Source organism: Felis catus, chromosome D2 (assembly GCF_018350175.1).
Source record: "Felis catus isolate Fca126 chromosome D2, F.catus_Fca126_mat1.0, whole genome shotgun sequence".
Lineage (NCBI taxonomy): Eukaryota > Metazoa > Chordata > Mammalia > Carnivora > Felidae > Felis > Felis catus.
The window spans coordinates 67,290,599-67,305,108 of NC_058378.1; the positions used below are offsets into that span (position 1 = coordinate 67,290,599).

Sequence of the window (14,510 nt, forward strand, 5' to 3'; positions counted from 1 at the left end):
CAATGATTGTAAATTAAATATTAGCACAAAATACTAACCAGTTTTCAGGCACACCACTTTATTTTTGCCATGGACCCCGATGTTTGAAGTTACTAGGGCTCTTTAAAACTAATGTATGCTTCCAGCAATTCATTGATTCATACTAAATCAGTCCAGTTAATTTTAACCTTGACCTCCCACAGCTGCACTGCTTTACTCAGTCCCAAAAAGTCCCTGCTTCTGCTTCTTATGAAGCAATAGTAGAGAGGAGAAACAAAACCCATTCCTTTAAGAAAGATTCCGCCTCCTCTTTTGTAAGTAAGCGCCTAATGGTATCTGGGGAGTCTCTGCTAACTCACACACTTTACTACTCAGCATTGGGAGAAGCTGCTGCTGCTGCTGCTGCTGCTGCCGCCGCCGCCGCCGCCGCCGCCGCCGCCACTGCCGCTGCCGCTGCCGGTCTGTGGCTGCAGTGGGTTTCTGTGCAGCACTGCAGAATCCACACCTACAGAACAGAAGACACACACGTCTACTACCCTGGACGCAAGAAAGCCTTGCATCTTCAGCAGGTGAGCCGATCTTTTATCCGTTCTGTCCAGAAACTGTGGGAAAGGGAATGATCCTGGAAAAGATTGCTCATCAGACATGCTTGAAATGGATTATGTTAATTTGTCTTCCTTTGCGGGGGGAGGGGGGGTGTCTAGATTTGTGACTGGCAAATGCTGTATATACTGGAGACTATTGTCTGATAAGTGCTGTTAACATACTTTTTTTTTTTTTGCTATTTATTAAAAGGCTAACCTTGATGCATGCAAAAGCTTTTCATTTTTTGCTTTATAAATGCGAGAAAACATCCAGCCACTCCCAATCTCTCTCTCAAATACTGCAGATATTTTTAAATGCCAAATAAAATGACAGGCTGAGCGTTTTCTAAATATTTTCTCCCCAAAGTTAGGAAGCCTTCCCCATGATCCTTTAGGGGTATTTAAAAATCATAAGGCATGGTTAGATTTTGAGCAGATGGGAGATGGTGGTAGACTGAAATTTCTATAGCCTTAGTCCAGTGGAGAGAGAAAATGAGGATAAATGAATCACAGTTTGTGCCAACACAAGATTCATTTTCCACACTTCATATGTGGGAAGAGGAAACTACATTTTAATTAGCACATTTTTAGGGAAGAGGGAGGGGATGAAGATGAGGGGGATGGCATGAAGTATTTGAGGGGGAAGAGAAGAGTCTGCAGAGGAGGAAGGAAATGAAGTGGACTGTCGCCAGTGCCTTGGAAACCAAGGGAGATAAGGGTGGGGAATGAAGTTTGTTCTGCTTGGTAGGGTGGGGTTGACTCAAGGGACCATGAATAACCAGAATGGCGCTTGGAGGGGTGTGCTTGTGAGTGGATTCGTGCCCGTGGAGGACACGTGTGAGGGAGGGATGTGCCAGTCGTAGGTGGCAGAACAAGATACACATTCCTGGGAGGTCTGTCTCGAGAATAGCTTAGGGTGAGAAACGTGTCTGGGCGATGGGGTTGGGGGGCTCAGTGTCACCTGTGGATGGATCCACATCCCTGCTACTGCACGTTGCAAAAGTTTACCCAGCCCCGAATTCATTTTCAAGGCTGGCGCTGCCTCCCTCGACGTTTCCCCTCCATGATGTCAGCTCTTATAAGGTCACAAGGCCAGGGGCCAGAGTAGGGGTGAAGACCCTCCACTGGTCCAAGTGGAGCAGGATTGAGAGAACCCCGGCCCTGCCCCTCTGTGGACGTTGGCGGGGGGGGGGGGGCAGGAAGCGCCCAATAGGCAAGCATGCTGAGAAAATCTAGGCCCCTCCTATGGGGGGCGTGCGGAGGTCGAACCTCAGCAGTGGCCTCCCTCTCAACACCCAGCAGCCAGAGTAGGCGGCAGAGGTTGACAGAAAGCGGCGGTTCAGCCTTGGGACGGGGAGGGATCGCTCAGGTTAGGGCGGGCAACATTTCTGAGGTGCCTCTCCTCCTCCTGGTACTCGGGTTTCCGTATCGGGGTCGTTTCCCCCTCCGACCCTCAGGGGACGCCACGGATCGGAACTGCATAAACCAAAGGAGGACGTTGAAGAGGTGCCAAGCAGCCGCCTAGCGCCAGGCCCTCCGAGAGGCCCAGCCGCCCGGTAGGTCCTGGCGGCGGCGGCTGCACAGATGTGGTGCTAGAGGGCGGGGAGGGGGCCGCAGCGGGCGGAGCCAAGGCTCGAGAGGGGCCTTAGGGGCCGCGAGGGGCGGGGCCCTAAGGAGGCGGGGCCCAGAACATCCTGTGATTCCGAGGGGCGGGGCTAGGACGCTCGGGGGCCCAAGGGGCGGGACCAGGGGCGTTTGGGGGCTGCGGGGAGAGCCTCTGGGGGGCGGAGCCAGGGGCGCTTGGGGGCCTAGGGGCGGGGCTTAGGGGGCGTGGTCAGAGGACGTACCGGGGGCGCTTGGCCAGTCCCGCCAGAGCGCGAGCGGCCCGCCGGTAACGGTCGCCAGGGCGAGTGGCGGGAGGGGAAGGAAGGGGGTTTAAATTATTTTTTTAAAAACTGTGAGCGAGAGCCAAAGGCATCGCGACCCAGGTGTCGCCGCTTCCTGCTGCAGAGGGCTTGGCGCCCAGGTCCCTCCCTTCTCACGCCCCCTCCCCTTCTGCCCTCCCCTCTGGAGCCTCGCGGCGCTTAAGAGGCGGCGGCGGCGGATCGAGCGGCCGCTGCAGTCCCGGCGGCCGCGGAGAAGGAGGAAGGAAAGCACAAAGCCCGCTGCGCGAAGCGAGCTGCGAGGTAATCCTGAGAGAAGAGAAGGCGCCGTCGTTGAGCCCCTCCTCCCGGCGGGGACGGCGGGCGCCCGCGCGGGCTGGGCTGCGGGACCCTTCCAGGGGGTCTCGCGGGGGGCTGGAGCGGCGCGGCTTGCGGGGCCGATGGGACTTCCTATTGGATGTTCCTGCGGCCTCAGGTGAATCTCTCTCTGCCCCCGCCCGGGGGCGAAATGGGAGCCTTGGGCTGGTGCTAGGGGAATAGATTTGCGGGGGAGGGCCTTGGGGCGTCGCGGGGTGGGCCCGATTCTAGGGCGCCCTCTGGTTTCCCTGGAGAGGGTGAGGCGTTCTGAAAATTGTGAGCTAGTTGAAGCGTCAGTGATTTGGGAACCTTAGCCCTGAAGGTGCGCTCCCGGAGGGTGGGAGGTTGCTGCACTTGGAAAAGGTGGAGGGAGGTAAGGGAAGGAATGTTGGTTTGTTTTCCTCATTGAAAAAACTTCTGTTACAAGTTGAAAGTATTCAACTACCTTTCTCCTGTGATCCGCGCGTCCCCATCCTCCGGCGCGCACACACAGCCCTACAAACGCTCACACGTTAGGTTGTGCTTCCTGCCTGGGGTGACAAGCAGAGTTGGCAGTGGGTCCGCTTTGCTGGTGTTTGGGGCACGTCCAGCCTCTTTGGAAGTATCCTATAGCTGAGGCAAGACCACAGAGACAGGTAGAAGAAACTAGGCCTCCATTAAATTGGCAAGAATGGCCTCAGGTGAACTTTTTTGTTGCAGAGATTTAATTGCAAGTAGGTGCCCGCTTAAAATGGGAGCGTAGTAAAACCACTCATTTCTTTGGCACATGTGCTGTTGCAATCGACCACTGTAGTGGTAAGGAGAAAAATGGAATTTCACTTAGCCAGGAGGTTTTGAGTTGGGATTATGTGAGCGAGTTGATAAGATTCTGGGGTTGGAACCAGCTACATAAACGTGTGTCCGTGTTTATGTTAAATTATACAACATGTTAGATTTAGCAGTGTGAAGTGGTTGCTTTTCTGGAATGAAGTGCCTCTGCATCATGCCTGGTGTATCCTAATTTGGACTTCAGAAGACTTCTAAAGAGGGTATTGTTAAAGAGACTAAGAGTGCAGTGTAATCTGTCGTTAAAATAAGATGTTTGTTAAAAATTTGTGTGATTAAGGTATGGTCCCCACACATTTATACGGTTAAGTTTAAACTTCGGGAGCATATGTGTAAAGTTTTTTTGTCTCTAAATCTTGATTGCATTGTAATTGCCTTCTAACTCCTTTTGCTTAAGTTGAGTGGATTAATTTTGGACAGGGAGGGCCAAAAAAAAAAAAAAAAAAGCCACTACATTTAATGCTTCAACTTTTCAAAGAGTTCACTTTTTTTTAAGGTGTTTATTTTTGAGAGAGCTTGAGAGAGAGAGACAAAGAGACAGAGTGTGAGCAGGGGAGGGGCAGAGAGAGAGGGAGATACGGAATCTGAAGCAGGCTCCAGGCTCTGAGCTGTCTGCACAGACCCGGACGTGAGGCTTGAAGTCAAGAACCATGAGATCATGACCTGAGCCAAAGTCAGATGCTTAGCCCACTGGGCCACCCAGGTTCCCCTGAAGAGTTCACTCTTAAAATCAACCTCAAATACTGGCATGTTGGTAATAGTTTTTAAAGAAAAAGTGGTGTATCAATTTTGAACGTTAAATGTAATTTTTTTAATGTTTTTTTAGTTTTGAAACTTTTTTTTTTTTTAATTTTTTTTTTTCAACATTTATTTATTTTTGGGACAGAGAGAGACAGAGCATGAACGGAGAAGGGGCAGAGAGAGAGGGAGACACAGAATCGGAAACAGGCTCCAGGCTCTGAGCCATCAGCCCAGAGCCCGACGCGGGGCTCGAACTCACGGACCGCGAGATCGTGACCTGGCTGAAGTCGGACGCTTAACCGACTGCGCCACCCAGGCGCCCCAAGTTTTGAAACTTTTAAAAAATGTTTATTTTTGAGAGAGAGAGTGTGGTGGAAGGGCAGAGAGAGAGGGAGACCACAGAATCCAAAGCAGGCTCCAGGCTCTGAACTGTCAGCACAGAGCCCGACGTGGGGCTTGAACCCACAGACGAGGAGATCATGAGCCAAAGTCAGACATTGAACCAACTGAGCTACCCAGACACCCCATAATGTTTGTTTATTTTTGAGAGAGAGAGAGAGAGCGCACATGCGCAGGAGCACACAAGCAGGGGAGGGGCAGACAGAGTGAGGGAGTTGGAGGACCAGAAGTAGGCTCTGTGCTGACAACAGAGAGCTTGATGTGGGGCCCAAACCCACAAACTGGGATTACGACCTCAGCCGAAGTCAGATGCTTAACCTACTGAGCTACCCAGGTGCCCTGAATGTTAAAGATTATTTAAGAATTCTTGAGATTGTTGTTTTTTGGGACATTGAATATGTTATAGCTTTTTACATGTATGATAACAGGAAATGTTGGTAAACATCTGACATGACAGGTGATCATAAAACACCTGGGAAATATTTATTTTCATGCTAGAAGGATTGTATTTTCAAGATAGGTTTTACATTCTAAAAATGAGAAAATTATATTGTAACTTTGCTATTTCTGGCCCCTTTTTTTCAATAATGTTGTACTGGGAATAACATGAGCTCCACTCAGTGATGTTTCAAGTGTGGATTTGGTCTTTGTAAAACCAGAATGTCTTTGAGACTAAGAGCACATAGCTTCAGCTCCCACATGCAATCCTAAAGTTTAGACTCAAGGTAAGGCCCCACTTGTGCAGTTGTGAGGTTTCCTCACAGTTGTGTCTGTTTTGGTTACACCTGAGCCTATATAGGTTGTTAGCTGTTTAATCTGTTCTGTTGCAAAGCAGGTGGTTAGCAGTACTGGGCAGCACTTATGCGTGTCATCAGGGTATAAGAAGCATTTGTATTGAGGGAAGAAATCCTATAAAAAGCATAGAAAGAAACCCATCTGTGAACAAATTCAGTTTGTAGAGTGTTAAGGAATGATAATCAGAACCTTAACCGAGTGGTGTTATGTAAAGTGTTTAGAATATAGTATGGTTCTCAGTGCTTTATGTGTTTACCATCGTTAGTATAGAAAATGACTCTTTCCTGGTGGTTCTATTACGCTACCTAGCAAGTGAAGACTCAGCAAATACTTGTAACTACTAATATTTATTTCCTCTACCTCTGCACCAGTTTTATATGTTTTACTTATTCCTCATGACAACCCAGTGACTAAAGAGACATAGAAAGTTTAAGTATTTTGTCCAAGGAGTATAGTTACTAGGCGCTACAGGCTGGTTCTGAACCCAGAGTGTGACTCTGGAGTGAGCCTTGCTATTATACTTGCAATGGTAGTTACAAATCATTGAAAGGTCTTCGCGGTGTTCCCAAGACTACAGCTGCGCCTGTGCTTGTTTAGCTACAACTTGCTGTGTTAATACCACCAGGTTTTTAAATATGAAGAGTGGTGATTAATCTGCATTAAGTAGAATCACCTCTTGACTTTGGAAGAGGATTCTTTTGATTCATACAATGTATGTTTAGCTAGGATGCTGGGATTTGAGCTAGAGTGTTATCTTTTTAATTACTAAAGATATTAAAGTGTCTCTCTGTCCTCTTTTTTTTTTTTTTTTTTAAGCTTACTAGGTGTTGTTGGGCCCCACCAGGCCCAAGAGGCACTAGTTCCCCTTGGAGAGATTCTGGTTCTAAACAGTATCTAAATCAGTAGGCCTGATCTTCTGACTATCAACAACATACCAACCTAAGATGGATTTTAACTTAAATTTGTTCTAAATATCCCTTCAGATGCCTTCTAAAATTAGCTGTAAGATATAACTTGTGGCTTATACTTTGTCACATTCCTCAAGGAATTGTGTGTTGCTGCTTCACCAGTGTAGTTGAGAGGTCAGGCACATAAACCATAACCCAAATTAGGAGCTGTTTTAAGTAATGTTTAGAAGTATTAGTGTAGGGGCACCTGCGTGGCTCAGTCAGTTGCATGTTGGGTCTTGATTTCAGGGTTGTGAGTTCAAGTACCACATTGGGCTCCATGCTGGGCTTGGAACCTACTTTAAAAAAAAAAAAAAGGAATTACTGTAGAGAACTGAAAAGTCCTTTTTTTGATAGTTTAGTGAAACATAAAGTTAGGAAAAAAATTTTTTTTAATGTTTATTCATTTTTGAGAGACAGAGATAGAGCATGAACAGGGAAGGGGCAGAGAGAGGGAAACACAGAATCTGAAGCAGGCTCCAGGCTCTGAGCTGTCAGCACAGAGCCCGATGGGGGGCTCACACTCACAAACTGTGAGATCATGACCTGAGCCAAAGTTGGACCCTCAACCAACTGAGCCACCCAGGTGCCCCAGGAAAAATTGTTTTAAAACAAGCATATGTTGAATTAAGGAAGCTCAAGCTATATTGAAGATACAGGTTACTGTTTCTCATCTAAATAAGCACTACATTTTTTGGCTAGAATTAATGTTCAGGGTTGTTTCCAAATGCTTTGGAAATACTAAATATGTAGAGTTTGAATAGAAGAAAAATCTTAAATGTCTAATTAGAGCCCTATTCTTTTAAACAGACACCTTATTTAAAATTTAGGAGTTGTAGACTGTCATATCGAGGTTCAAAATGAGTGCCCTAATACTTTCTTTCATGTCTTCTGTGTTAATGGTTTATCATTTGATCTTGGGGTCCATTCCAGTCCACTTATTTTTTAAGTGTATTTAGAACAGTGAGAGTGAGCTCACGCATGCATGGGGGAGGGGCAGAGAGAGAGTGCGAGAGAATCTCCAGCAACCTCCACACTGTCAGCTCTGAGCCCTTATGCAGGGCTCAAACCCATGAACTGTGAGATCATGACCTGAACCGAAATCGAGAGTTGGACGTTTCACCAACTGAGCTACCCAGGTGCCCCTCCAGCATATTTATAGATGAGATTATTATGAGGTCTTTCAGGTTCTGCAAGTGACTAAGCTCTCTTGGCCAAAAGCCAAGACAATCTGAAATTTTTACTGTAATGGGTTGTATGTATTGAGAATCCTCCATATCATACAGGTTAGAAGTCTTTCATTGACTTGAAAGAAAACATGTCGGTTATCCCTTGTATATAATAACTAGATGAGTTTAATTATTTTTTTCGTCTGGCTGTCCCTGGCTATGGACACATGTGTGTAACCATCCTACTTGGGGGATATTCTTCCTTTCATGTAAAGTTAAAAAATTATTCACCTGGAATTCATGCAATACATAATCTGAGTGTCAACGGTATGCATTGGACAGTTTTAACTGAAAATTAATTTTGTGTTAATTAAAATTAAGTGTTGGAGGAAAAAAAGGTTTGTGAGCTCTTTGTGACCTCTTTATGTTACGTGTATTTTAATAATCTTTTATATCTGGACAAGTTTCAAAATGCAGTTCAAAATTAATTGCACAGTTGAAAACTATTTGGATGTTGAGATGGTACTGTTTAACTTACTCTGAAGCCTTAGATGATAGTACAGATAACGAGAATCAGAGTCTCTTGTTTCCTTAAACTAATTTTTGTTGGATACCTTTGAAAAGCTGCATTAATAATCTCAGGTTTCTAGGACATTACTTACTACACTGAAAGAGCAATTTAATGAGGAGTATCCTAGAAACCTTAAAGAATGAATGTGGCTTTCAATGTTATCTAGCATAACCCAAAAAGTGGTACCATGATCACCATTTTATAAAATGAATGAAACCCATCTTCGACATTAAAAAGTTTACTGTAGATTTCCTTCTTAGGAAGATAGTATAGTCTGTTTTCTAACTATGCCACAGCTGAACTGTTGTTGTAAAAGATGTCTAGGCTTTGACATATAGTTACATCTGCTAATGAGTTTAGGTGTAAATTGAGCTTTTATCTGATGTAAAACCGAACCCCATTGCCACCATATACTTTATACTTACTTGTTTTTAAATTTTTTTTTTTCAACGTTTATTTATTTTTGGGACAGAGAGAGACAGAGCATGAACGGGGGAGGGGCAGAGAGAGAGGGAGACACAGAATCGGAAACAGGCTCCAGGCTCTGAGCCATCAGCCCAGAGCCCGACGCGGGGCTCGAACTCACGGACCGCGAGATCGTGACCTGGCTGAAGTCGGACGCCTAACCGACTGCGCCACCCAGGCGCCCCTACTTACTTGTTTTTAAAAGTTGGCATTAGTTAAAGCTTAATTGTAACTCCCAGGTATAAGATGAACTTTGGAACTATTTGTTTCAAATTGTCCGAAACTGTGCCTGAGGATACTGGTGTATAGACGGTACATTAGCTAGCATTTAAGATTGCTACCTCCTCAGACAAGGCTACAATTTGAACCTGGGATGATGAAACTCCCTTTTAATGCGGTACGCACACATGGTTTCCACAGGATAAAAATTTCTTACAACTAGCCAGCCAAGGGTAAAAACACTTTTTGGAAGCTTAAGGACAAATAATGTTCTTAAAACCAATGTCTCAAGAAGTGCACTGTATATATTAATAAAACTTCTGGTGGGGGCGCCTGGGTGGCTCAGTCGGTGAAGCGTCCGACTTTGGCCCAGGTCATGATCTCACAGTTCGTGAGTTCAAGCCCTGCGCCAGGCTCTGTGCTGACAGCTTGGAGCCTGGAGCCTGCTTGCGATTCTGTGTCTCCCTCTCTCTCTCTCTGCCCCTCCCCAGCTCATGCTCACTCTCTGTCTCTGATAAAAGTAAATAAAGTTAAAAAAAAAATTAAAAAAAAAAACTTCTGGTGCTCACAAGGTGCATTAAGGCAAGTAGACATTAAGGCAAGTGATTCATTAAACAAGATGGAACTCTAACTCCAGTTAACATACATGAAATTGTTACTTTGTTCTTTGTGCTATTTTTCATACTCCTTTAAATTTATTCATATATATTACTCCCTTATCCCCTTACCTCTTTGGAAAAGGAAAGGTATGAATTCAGGAGTCTGTTTAATTAAGCTCCTGGCTGTTGTTGGTTGCCTCCTAGGGGAGCTGGAATTCCAACAATGTAGAAAAAGCAATCGGGTTGGAGAAGTGCTGAGTTTTTCAGTATCTTGGGAGTTGGTGTGTGCCTTTAATTTGTCACCATCAGCAATGTTTCTGTGACGTTCTTCCACAATGGCTCAGCTATCTTGTACAAGGATAGCATTTCCTTCTTCCTTTTACCATACAGTATTCTCATGCTGTCATCTTTTGATCTGCTGGAATGACTAAATGCCATAGCAAAAAAAAAGGGGGGGGGATTTACTCCGTATCCTCATGGAGAAGATAATTAGGCTTACTTGGAGTGTCTGAAGAAATGTATTTTGGGATCAAGTCCTTTCCAGGGACTCTTTAAGAACACTCTATTTTTAATCCTTCAGAAAGTAGAGCCAGCAACTGTCAGCTGCATTGTCACTTCTAATCTCATTTGTCTTATTAGTACATGAAAAGATTCTATCAGGGCAGTGTTTCTTACTATCTAAGGAAGTGGTTGGGGAAGGGTGATGGTCACAGCTCAAGTGGAGTTGTGAATGGCCTTAAGTGCATAGGATGAGCAGCACAGATAAGAGTGGAAAGGGGAAAAGATTGGCAATGGAGTCGATGTACTGGTCTTGTTGTTTGTCCCACTCCCGCAACTTTTTTTTTCTCACTTTAACTTTTAAACTGTGTTGTTGTTGTTGTTGCTGTGTTGCTGTTTTGTTTTGTTTTACCTTGCCTTCCTCTGACTTTTATTGCTGGGACTGAGTTTTACCTCTCCTAGAGAAAGGTGGAATTTTCAAGGTGATTCGTATCTGATCCCTTAAAAGCTTGGCTTTCAGCTAGAGTGCGCTAACAGGAATTTCCTTCCATTGCTCTCCCCAACTGTCAGTTTTTTAAGTTTCAAAAAAAGATCTCAAACAGAAGTGTGAGAAACCTTGTCAGGTAATAGTTGGAAACCATTATGCATTAAAGTAAGATACATATTATTAATGAATCATAAACCCATACTGTTGAAACACCTTTTTGCAAAACTAAATCTACAGTAATTTTGTATTCGGCTATTTCTTTTTAAGTTGGTATCGAAAGTTATTTTTAACCAAAATGTTGAAAGTAATATGAAAGAAATACATCTTTTGTTGGTCTTAGTGAATGTTGATAATGATAAAAATCATAGTTTTCTAAAATATTATTAAATACTCTAATAAAATACTAGAGGGACAATGATTTGGTCACTAGCCACTGAAAGACCGTCACCTCTAGAGTAGAAAGTAATCAGAAAGGAACATTTTATACCTGAATAAGAACGGTATATCTGCTTGATGTAGTGAGGGCTCTGAGAAGCTGATTACTTGGTAATCACTTGAGTTAGTTGATTTTATATTGTGTTTGATGTTATATAATCTGAATTTCTCTGGACTCTTTAAAAGTGTCTAGTTGGACCACCAGCTTTTGATGAATGCATTTCTGGCGGGATTGTGACTATCATTAAGTGCTTTGAAGAGAGAAACCCTGTTTTGTATCACACCTGACTGTCACAAAACATGCTTCTTGGAGCTTGTTTAATTTGGGCTCAAAGGGAAGAGTGCCATCTACTGAATGGCCAGCATCACGTTGAGCAGCCCCAAGTTTTTCTTACAGAACTCTCCAGGCTACTGAAGAAACCAGGCTGAGCTTCATTGAAGAATTCGACAGGATCTTAGTACTAAGTGGAATTGCTGCTTCCCTAATTTTAATTATACTTTCCAGCAGGAGGCCTAAACCCATGATGAAGAACTAATTCACCATTTGTTGGATTGCGTGGGAACGGAGAAAGTTCAAAAAGTTGTTGAGACTTTGTATTAAAAAATAATCTAGCAATGATGAAATCATTATTAAATCAAAAGTGGTAAAGAAAATTATTTTAATGAGGCATATTTCATTAGTAGTTCTGCTTATTGATGGCTTCTGCAGACAACAATGATATTGTTTAAAATTTGGGCCTAAAATCAGAGAAATCACTTGTTTATCTGGAGGTAAGGGTTCTAAGAGTATTTGAATATTTCAATTATTTTTTTTTCTCTTGCCCTTTTGTCTTCGTTTCTTTTTTTTTTTTTAATTTTTTTTTTAATTTTTTTTTTTTAATTTTTTTTTTCAACGTTTATTTATTTTTGGGACAGAGAGAGACAGAGCATGAACGGGGGAGGGGCAGAGAGAGAGGGAGACACAGAATCGGAAACAGGCTCCAGGCTCTGAGCCATCAGCCCAGAGCCCAACGCGGGGCTCGAACTCCCGGACCGCGAGATCGTGACCTGGCTGAAGTCGGACGCTTAACCGACTGCGCCACCCAGGCGCCCCAGTCTTCGTTTCTTTTTACTTTGTCTCCATTTCTAAGGCACTATTCCTGCTTGAGTGATTTCACTGTTTCAGAGTGGATTTTGTTTTCCTGTACTCAAGGAGCCTCCTGGATTGTTCTGTCCAGTTTGTCCTAACTTCCAGAGACTGTCAGTGATAGTAGTCATGGGTAGAGCTAGAGGTCACAAAACCAGTTATAGGATTATGATACCTGGAATAGGCCTGTCAAAGCCAGACAAGAAGGAACTTTGACAATTTGGATTGAAAGGAAGCTTTGAAATTAAAATATCTTTGCTGTTATATATCCTATGTAATTAATCAGTAACCATTTTTCTCAGCCCTTAAAACCTGCCAAGGATTATATTAAGCACTTTACATAAATTATCTGGAATTTAGTTAAGTAACTTGCCCAAGTTCATACCGTTGATAAGTGGCAGAGTCCAGGGCTGACTGCTTTAAACAGGATGCTATACTGCTCATTTATTTAAGTTTGTTCTTGTTGGTGACTACACAAAGACTTGAACCAAGATCAGAATAGTATTTATGCCTCTGCTGGAAAATATTGGTAGTTTTTTGTTTGTTTTTTAAAAGGGTGATGAAATGGGTAAATAGGATTGAAATTTCAGAAAGATCAGGAAGTATGTAAGATAGACCTTCAAATATTTGCTATTTGGTTTATCTAAAATATTCATTTCTTTATTCCTTTCTCTATATTATTAAAACCACAAGAAAAATTTGAAACAATGAATTGTTTCATGTTGCTTAAAATATGCTACTTCATGGGAGGAGGGGTTGGGCTACAGAAGGGTTTTATGCTGGGATTTTGGGGGGGGGTTGCTGGAAGGGAGGGATGTGTTAATTGTCTTTCTGTATTTTGCTTCTAAATATTTTTAGGTAGTAATACTGTAGTAATACCCCATGTCCACAGCACAATAAAACTCAACCATGTGCCAATCAAGATCTTGGGGGAACAATTTGTTGTGCACACCAAGTGTGCTCTGAGTACCGTACCTCTAATATATGTACTAATAGTTTTGAATGCATTATTTTCTCAATTAAGAGAAATACCTACTCTTTGAATGTGGTTTTGGCTTTTAAAACCTATTTTGACCTGAAAATATCTTGATTACTTTAACGGGTTGGGAATCATTGTTTTAGTATAACCAGAAGCTTCTAAAATTGTAGTTCAGTGATGGTTGTGCTGTGTATTCTAAACCCAGTCACTCCTTTAAGACGACCTTCCCTTTCGTATGTAAGAGAATTATGCTTTGCCTTTCAGAAAACCCCATGGGAACATCAATTCCATAACTCCTTGGATTCTGACTCTGCATTCCAGTCAAATGTAGGAAAGGTTAGCAACAACTAAGGTGACAGCACAAAAGATGTTACTTGTCCGTGTGTGATAAATACTGAATGACAGGTACAGATAACAAAGGCTATAGGTCATCTGGTCAAGAAAGGAGCCCCATAAATGGAGTGGTCAAAAAAAAATCTCCAGCAAAGAGGACAAGGGTGGGCCTTGAAAGACAGGATAGGACTTCATTAGGTGCAGGGTGTGGAAAGGATTTTTGGCAAAAAATTGTCCATGAAAATATTTTTTTTTTCTCTAGTATGATGGGAGATCGTTTATAATAGTGGTTCACAATGTCTTCCCACTGCAAGGCACATAAAGGCTACAGTATACTCTTATCAGAAATAGTGCCAAGGACACACATCCCTAGGAGGTATATTAGAGTATTGCAGGGATGAGAGGGAGAGAGTGGTGGTGAAAGTTAACCTGACGTGAAACCTGGTTCTTGTGAACCTGATGTGAAAATGACTGGTTCATAGAAACCTCCTAACACTGCTATTTTGAAGTAATGCTTAGGGAAATTGGTACTTGGAAGAAGACTTCTCATCATTTCAGGGTGCCTGGGTGGCTCCGTCGGTTAAGTGTCCGACTTCGGCTCAGGTGATGATCTCATGGTTTGTGAGTTTGAGCCCCTCATCAGGCTCTATGCTGTCAGCACAGAGAAGGGGCCCAGAGGCTGCTTCAGATCCTCTGTCCCCCTCTCTCTGCCTTTCCCTGCACACATGCACACTCTCTCTCAAAAATAAATAAACAATAAAAATTTTTTTTTAAATTCTCATTATTTAAAGTTTTTTTTTTCTTTTTTAATGTTTGTTTATTTTCAAGAGAGAGTGAGACAGAGAGCAAGCAGGGGAGGGACAGAGAGAGGGACACACAGAATCTGAGCTATCAGGAGCTATCAGCACAGAGCCCTATGTGGGGCTCAAACCCATGAACCCTGAGATCATGACCTGAGCTGAAGTCGGATGCTTAACTGACTGAGCCACCCAGGTGCCCCAAATTCTCATCATTTCTAACACTGAATAAGAAAAGCCTCTTTTGGGGAAGAGATGTGCCTTTTTTAAAAAAGCCCGGGGGCGCCTGGGTGGCGCAGTCGGTTAAGCGTCCGACTTCAGC

At 43.5% G+C, this 14,510-nt stretch overlaps 1 protein-coding gene across 5 annotated transcripts in view; it reads left to right on the forward strand.

Annotated features, from left to right (window-relative positions):
- The first annotated feature begins 353 nt into the window (after positions 1-353).
- Positions 354-14,510, forward strand: part of ADD3 (adducin 3) — a 127,073-nt gene continuing 112,916 nt past the window's right edge. For 2 of the 5 annotated variants that reach the window (XM_011287553.4, XM_045040660.1), the window contains exon 1: positions 2,437-2,749. The gene's annotated coding sequence lies outside the window, so the exon portion shown is untranslated. Of the gene's footprint in view, positions 549-1,875; positions 2,120-2,436; positions 2,750-2,817; positions 2,922-14,510 lie in introns of those variants that run through there. The other 3 variants (XM_006938168.5, XM_011287554.4, XM_019813801.3) reach the window with 3 other exon arrangements.